Source organism: Chiloscyllium plagiosum, unplaced genomic scaffold (assembly GCF_037043375.1).
Source record: "Chiloscyllium plagiosum isolate Xiang-an unplaced genomic scaffold, Cpla_swu_hap1 HiC_scaffold_12, whole genome shotgun sequence".
NCBI classification, from domain to species: domain Eukaryota; kingdom Metazoa; phylum Chordata; class Chondrichthyes; order Orectolobiformes; family Hemiscylliidae; genus Chiloscyllium; species Chiloscyllium plagiosum.
Genome location: NW_028270150.1, coordinates 12,169,055 through 12,176,463, shown reverse-complemented (window position 1 = coordinate 12,176,463; position 7,409 = coordinate 12,169,055). Strand labels below are relative to the sequence as shown.

Sequence of the window (7,409 nt, the reverse complement as noted above, 5' to 3'; positions counted from 1 at the left end):
TTTAATACTGGTTCAAATCCCCACATGGTAGATAGTGACAATAGAATTTAGAGTTGAAAAATGTGGTGCTGGAAAAAACACACAGGCCAGGCAGCATCCGAGGAGCAGGAGAATCGACGTTTCGGGCATAAGCACTTCTTCAGGAATGGAGAAACAATGGAATTTAGTCAAGATCTGGCATTCAAATGCTTGAGACCAGGAAACTACTGTTGAACTGTTGAGTTAAAAAGAAACACATCTGATTCACTTATGTCCTTTTGGGGAAGGGCATCATGACTGTCATTCTAATCTGGTCCGACCTACATGTGACTCCAGACCCACAGTAATGTGGTTGACTCCTAACTGCACTTTGGACGGTAAATGCTGGCCTATCCAATGATTCCCATCAATGAATGAAAAATAAGCTCCAAATACAACACAGTTTATAAAGCAGGCAGTTTCAGGCAGTGTTCTCCCAGTCATAACAGCATAAACAAAGTTCCACTAATTTCCGAAATCAAAATACCGCAGCTGCTGAAAACCTAAAATGAAAACAGCAACTACTGGAGAAACTCAGCAGGTCTGGCAGTGGAGAGAAACATAGAGTTAACGTTTAGTGAGGTAACTGTGTTTTCATTTATAAATTATGTTTTATCTCAGTTATCATTGGTGCTGAAACATTAACTCTTTTTTTCCCATAGATGCTGCCAGACCTGCTGAGTTTCTCCAGCAATTTCTGTTTTTGTTTCTGATTTCCTGCATTTGGAATTCCTTAGATTTTTGGTGGGAGTGAGGAAAGTTACTTTAACAATTGGCAGTAGTTATATAGTCACTGTGAGACTCACTTTTAATTCCAGACCTATCAGCAGAACTGCTGCGCAGGGTAAATTCGCCATTGGACAAGCATATGGACGTACGTGGAATAGTGTAGGTTAGATGAGCTTCAAATTGGTATGACAGGTTGGCGCAACATCGAGGGCCGAAGGGCCTGTACTGCGCTGTAATGTTCTATGTTGTAGGTGAATTGTCCATGTGAAATTGCCCTTAGTGTTCAGGGGTGTGTAGGCTAGGTGCATTGCTTAGGGGAAATGTAGAGTAGTAGGGTAGGGGACTGGGTCTGGGTGGGATACTCTTCAGAGGGTCAGTGTGGACTTGTTGGGCCAAATGGCCTGTTTCCACACTATAGGGATTCTATGATGTTTATGATGATTTCTATGATTATGAACTGGGATGTTGCCCTGGAGACACTGCTTGACCCATTGAGTGTTTCCAGAAGGTTCTGTTTGTATTTCTCCTTATTCGTCCAAACTTTGTACTGCTTTGTGACTGTGACACTTGGACAGACCATGATCGTGTTGATGTTTGTGGGAGCTTGTTGTGTACCTAAATACAAGCTGGAGCTCACTGTGGTCCCTACGTGACAACAGTGTGACACAAAAACAAAATACCCACATCTGGCCATGAAGTGGCTGAGGTCATAGAATTGTACAGTACAGAAGGAGGCCATTCAACCCATCATGTGAGTACTGGCTTCCAAAAGACCTGACCAGCTCGCCCCATTCTCCAGCCCTATCTCTGTAGCCCTCGGAATTCATCACTTTCAAATGTATCTCCAGCTCTGTTCTGAACCCTCCTGCGGAATCTGCCTCCACCACTCTCCCAAGCAGCGCGTTCCAAACTCCCCGAGTGAAGAGATTTCTCCCCCCCCTCACTCCTAGCTCTCTTGCTGACAGTCGTGAACTCGGCACCCCTGGTTACTGACATAACGACCTGTGGAAACAGAATTTCCTTCTTTACCCGCTCAGAATTGTTCATCATTTTGAGCATCTGAATAAGGCTACCTCTGCTCTGAGGAGAATAAGCCCAATTTCTCTAATCTTTTTGAAAACAAAAAAAATTGCTGGAGATGACAAGGCAACTTGCTCTCTCTCTCTCTCTCTCCATCATGCTGCCTGACCCCCAGCATTTTTTTTTTCGTTTTCAAATAGACCCCAGCAATAATTTGCTCCGTCTCCAATTATTCTGGTAAACCTCCAGTCCACTCCCTGCGGGGTTTTTAACATCCTTCCTTAAGCAAGGTGCCCGGAATTGAACGCAAAAACACTCCAGCGTGTGGTCAGGCGCTTTGTCAACGCAAATCCTTCCCTAGAAACTGGAGAGGGCGAAGGGAGAAACACAAAGGGTGGTAGGAAATACGAATAATAAAATAGAAGTCAGAAAGGGGTGGGAACAGGGCGATAAAATGTTCGCCAGGGGAAATATTCTGGGAAGCATTTCCAATGTCAGCGAGCTCTGAGTGGTCGTTGCCTCAAGAGGTTAAGTAAATACTGTAAGCTCCGAGGGCTGTGTGGAGCAATCTGAATCTCAGAGTTTGCTCGTGTTGAGTGGTTTAGCTTTTAGCTTGTACTGTGTCGTGTGTGTGTGTGTTTTTTCTAGATGTCTTGAATTGGGAGGTGCCTAGGCATTAAGTCGGCCTAGACCGCCTCATTCTCTCTATAGCTTGGCCGGAGAAGGGTTGTGTTTTGTGGGTGCGAGATAGAACCCCTTCAGAGTCATTATTTCCCTGCATTAGACTGCATTAATTTCAGTCTTAATCACAATTGAGCCTTTGCTTTGACCTGTCTCTCTGCGATTTTTTTTGGGAAAAATTGAAGACAAAATGTTGGATCGCTCCAGGAGATACATTTTACAACCCAGTTATTTTGTATTCCTGATGCCGGCCTTTGAATCTAGTATTTGTCGGTGGTGAGGTTGGGAAAGTGTGTGGGGGTGGGGGTAGGGGGGGGTGGGTGGGGGGTGGAGGTTTTGGGAGGGGGTGAAGGGGAAGGATTGGTCGCTAATCCTGAATTAAACCAGGCGACAGCAGCAGCAGCAGCAGTAACAACAAGCTAAGACATTTCCTTTGTAACCATTTACAAAAAGAAACTGCAGCGTTTCCTGATTTCTGGCTGGGATTCCTGGAGCTGTTGTGTTAAAAAAAAGGGGGGAAGATCAGGTAAGATATCGTCTATCATTTATTTAAAACGTATTCAGTATCAGTTTGTATGTTTTTTTTTGAAATGCAGAGGATGGGCAGGATGGTGGGGCCCAGTGAATTTCCGTCTGGTGAAATTGACTTGAATGCTGTTCCCACTTTCCCCAGTCCCAGGGTATTTCTGTTTTGAGATCTCCAGTGCTGCCTCCTCCTTCACAACCCCCCCCCCCCCCTTCCGCAGAGAGGATGTTAATGATCAGCTACCTTCATCTCAATTAACCCACTGACACTTTGTTGGGGGGGGGGAGAGAATCAGGAAGCCTTTGTTGTTTTGGAATGACTTGTTATCTTACATTTGTTTTTAAAAAAAAAACGTACATTGTGTTGTTAAAGAGTTAATATCGCCATTCTATAGCTGGTTTGCGTTGTGTGTATATTCATGTACCACATTTTGATATTTGGGCCTCTCCGTATTGTTTTCCCAGCCTTTGGCTTGTACTGTACAGCCTGACTGGGAGTTGCTAGCGTTGAGGTAATATCCTCTTTTTAAACAATAAAGACCTTTTTATTAATGTCCATTTTGAAAGAGCTGTTGTCAGTAAACGGGACTGTTTTAAACCTACTGTTCTGAAGTTGTTTCAGTGTGGTCAGTGGTCAATGCACAGAAACTACAGGGCAAATCTTTTGAATTATATTAGCCACAGGCTATTGATTCACCATGTGGTTAATTTAATGTTTTTAAATCTATATAAAACCAGGATTTAATGGCCTTCAGTTGCTCGGGTTTAGTTTTCTGTTATCCTCCTCTGACCGCCCCCCTCAATTCGTACCCTGTTCTACTCCATCCCAGTAACACTGAATCCCCCTCTCCTCCAGCTCCTCGTCCTTGAATGGTTTCCCTTCCACCCAAGTCTCAGAATTCCCCATTGTGATTCCTGCTTGTCAGCAGCCTGTGGGCTAATGCACTGCGGATGGCACTGTTACCTCCCCGTGTCCTCAACGGCAGAATGCCCATCTCCCCAGGGCACCTTGCCATTCAACTGCCTCCTCAAGTCAACAACCACCTGCATTTGTATAGTGCCTTCAGCCTGGTAGAACGCCGCAAGGCATTTTGAAGGAGCCTGTGCAGGCAGGCACGTGATTGGACACTTGAAGCGATGCCACATCGGAAGATGTCAGGAGTGAATACTGAAAGCTCAGTCCAGGATGTAGATTTTTGAACAAGGACAGAGAGAGAGGTGTTGAGGTTTAAGGAGTAAATTCGAGAACTCAAGTACCAGGCCACTGAAAGCGCAGTCACCAATGGTGGAGTGAAGTGTGTGGGAGGTGCCCAAGAGCCCAGATTAGCAAGAAGGCAGATTTCCCAGAGGGTCACAGAGGTAGGGGAGGGGCAAGGCCAGGGAGGATTGGAAGATGAGGATGAGAACTTTCACATTAAGGCGTTGATGAGAAGTGATTTTTTTTTCAACTTTGTAAGTAACTGAGGCTTAACCTATTCTCGTGTGCGTTAGCTCTGTGAAGTGTCTTAAGGTCCCCTTCCCACCTCTATAATCAGTTGGCTAGCTGTAATCTTGACCATGCCTGAGTGTATGCAGTGACAGACAGACACAAATACACACAGAGACAGATGCGCACACACACAGACAACCACGCTAACAATCCGGATCAGGAACAGGAACTCCAGGTAATTTCTCTTTCCCTGCCAACTGACAGCAATTTCAGCAATCCCACTACAGTCCCAGTTAGGATGAGCTAGTGTACCAAATACATGGAATCTGATCTTACATTATGCATCTCTCTGTTTGTTTAATCTATTGAAATATTGGATTAATATTTATTATCCCACACAGTATTAGCACTGCTCAAAGTATTGTTACTATGAAACAGGAGGGATCTTTTTATTTCTTCATGCTTGTTGCTGACAGGACAGGCATTTATAGCCATCCCTAGGTTCCTAGGGAATGCATTAGTAAACCGACCTCACGGAGATTTAGTAAAACCAAGCGTCTTGTCAGAAAACAAGAGAATAATCAGGTGTGGATCTGGAGTCACATGTAAGCCCTACCCTAGTAAGGCCCGAGGAATAATGTGGTTTTCATACAAATCTGACAGCGTCATGTTTGTTTTTAACCAGTGCTTGTCTGTTATTTCCAGATTTCTTTTTTAAAAAAGTTAATTTAGTTGCAATGGTGAGAGTTTGTTATCTCTGGGTGAGATTTAATTTGTTCTCTCTGGATTATTAGTCCGATAACAAAACCATTGTACTGTATACACTGAGCTATGTGCTGTGGTCAGTATCTTGGTGGTGAGCAAGTTGTTTATTTTCATCTTGCATAGTAACCTGTGCTTAATGTAGTTGTGCCAGCTTATTATATGGCTGTCTGTCTAGAATGTTCTGGAACTGGTCTCGCTGCCCCTGGACTAGTAAAAGGGAAAAACTACTTCAGGATTCCTGCTACTTACCACTGAGGGAAGTGTGTGTTTGGACATTGACTTGAGGTGGGAATTGGTTGCTAGAGTAGTGCTTCCCCAATCATTGCCTCCCTCTGCTCTGTGTCAACAGTGGGGTGCTGGAAAAGCACAGCGGGGCAGGAAAGTCGATGTTTCAGGCAAAAGGCCTTCATCAGGAAAGGGCTTTTGCCCAAAATGTTGATTTTCCCTTCTTCTCTGATACTGCCTGACCTGCTGTGCTTTTCCAGCACCACATTCTTGACTCTAATCTCCAGCATCTGCAGTACTCGCTTTCCCTTTGGTCTGTGACCACAGGGCACAAGGTATTTACAGGGCAGCATTCCACCATAGGCGGTGTTCCCATCTCTGTGCTGTAGGCCCTGGATTTTCTCTCTTTGAGGGTCACGTGGCCCAACGAGTTGAACATCTTCCTGCAAATCCTTCCAGCACGCACTGTTGGCAGGTGGCCATAGAATCACACAGCACGGAAACAAACCCTCCGGTCCGACCAGTCCATGCTGACCATAATCCCAAACTAAACTAGTCCCACCTGACTGCCAATGCAATCGGATTTACTCTCTGCTCTGGCTTTAGGAATTTTGGAACTGACTTTCTAGGATAGTGAAGGGAAGATTAAGGGAGGCATTTATTATCAGCATCTCAGGATATCCAGAAAGGTTAGGCAATGGCTTAGTGGTATTATTGTTAATCCTGAGACCCAGGCAATGTGTAAAATCTGGAAGTATAAGTCTAATAATGACTGTGAATCCATGGTCAATGGTTGGGAAAACCCATCTGGTTCACTAATGCCCATTAGGGAAGGAAACTGCCATGCTTACCTGGTCTGGCCTACATGCGACTTCAGACCCACAGCAATGTGGTTGACTCTTAACTGCCCTCTGGGCAATTGGGAATGGGCAAAAAAAGTGCTGGTTTGGCCAACGATTCCCACATCCTGTAAAATGAGAGAGAAAAGCCTTCAGAGCTGATGTTCGAATTGCAGGGACTGTGTTGCAATGCAGGAAAAATGGCTGTGTGTGCACAGCAGGTTCCCATGGACAGCAAGAACAACAGGATTACCCTATTTCAGTGTACACTGGGGTATAAACATTGACCCAGACACCAGGAGAACTCCCCCCTGCTTTTCTTCAAATGGTTGCCACGGGAGCCTGTCCGTCCTTCTCGAGGTCATCTCTGGCTGTACTGAACTCTGCCAGAGCCGCAAGGGGGAGTCAGCTCCAATTTACAGTTCAGGTCTCCCTGTGGGACTTCAAGCCACAACTGTGTCTGACCCCAAGGTGGAAAATGCCCTTTAAAGAAAAACAGAAAGATTCGCAGGTGTTGTAAATCAGCACCTAAAATGGAAATCGCTGGAAAACCTCGGGCCACCCAAAATCTTAACGCTGCTTTCTCTCCACGGGTGCTGCCAGACCTGGTGAGCTTTCGGCACGTTCTACAACATAAAACAGAAAGTCCTGGAAAAGCTCAGCAGGTCTGGCAGCATCTGTGGAGAGAAAGCAGAGCTAACATTTTGGGTGGCCTGAGCTTTACCAGCGATTTCAGTTTTATGTTGTAGAAAGTGCCCTTGCCCTTGAGCCATTGCTGAAATCATGAAGAATGGACTGGAGTCCACAGGATTGATCACTGATTGGGTGTTACAAGTGAAGTGAGAGGAATTACGACACTCGCAAAACAAAATGTTTGGCTAGTGTATTTACTTTCTTTCCCCATTTTATTGATATTAGCTTGGACTCTGCTCCTTTGCACTCTCATCTGCTTTCTGAGCTTTTGTGTACAGCATCCCTCCTCATCCCTGCCTGGACCAACACTGGCCACACCATCAGCTCCGCTGTCTCCTTGCCCTTCTGATCTCTGGGACTTCTCATTTTCCCCGCCAACTTACAATCTAAGAATCAAAGAAGGTGTCATGTCGATATTTCACCTGGGTAGCTTACAGCCCAATGGTCTCAATACTGACTTCACCAGCTTCAAAATCCCTCCACCG

The 7,409-nt window shown here is 45.2% G+C and overlaps 1 protein-coding gene across 5 annotated transcripts in view; it reads left to right on the top strand.

The window, feature by feature from the left end:
• The first annotated feature begins 2,287 nt into the window (after nt 1-2,287).
• Nucleotides 2,288-7,409, top strand: part of nrip1a (nuclear receptor interacting protein 1a) — a 115,550-nt gene continuing 110,428 nt past the window's right edge. For 4 of the 5 annotated variants that reach the window (XM_043701417.2, XM_087992456.1, XM_087992458.1 and 1 more), the window contains exon 1: nt 2,812-2,974. The gene's annotated coding sequence lies outside the window, so the exon portion shown is untranslated. Of the gene's footprint in view, nt 2,309-2,811; nt 2,975-7,409 lie in introns of those variants that run through there. The other variant, XM_087992461.1, reaches the window with a different exon arrangement.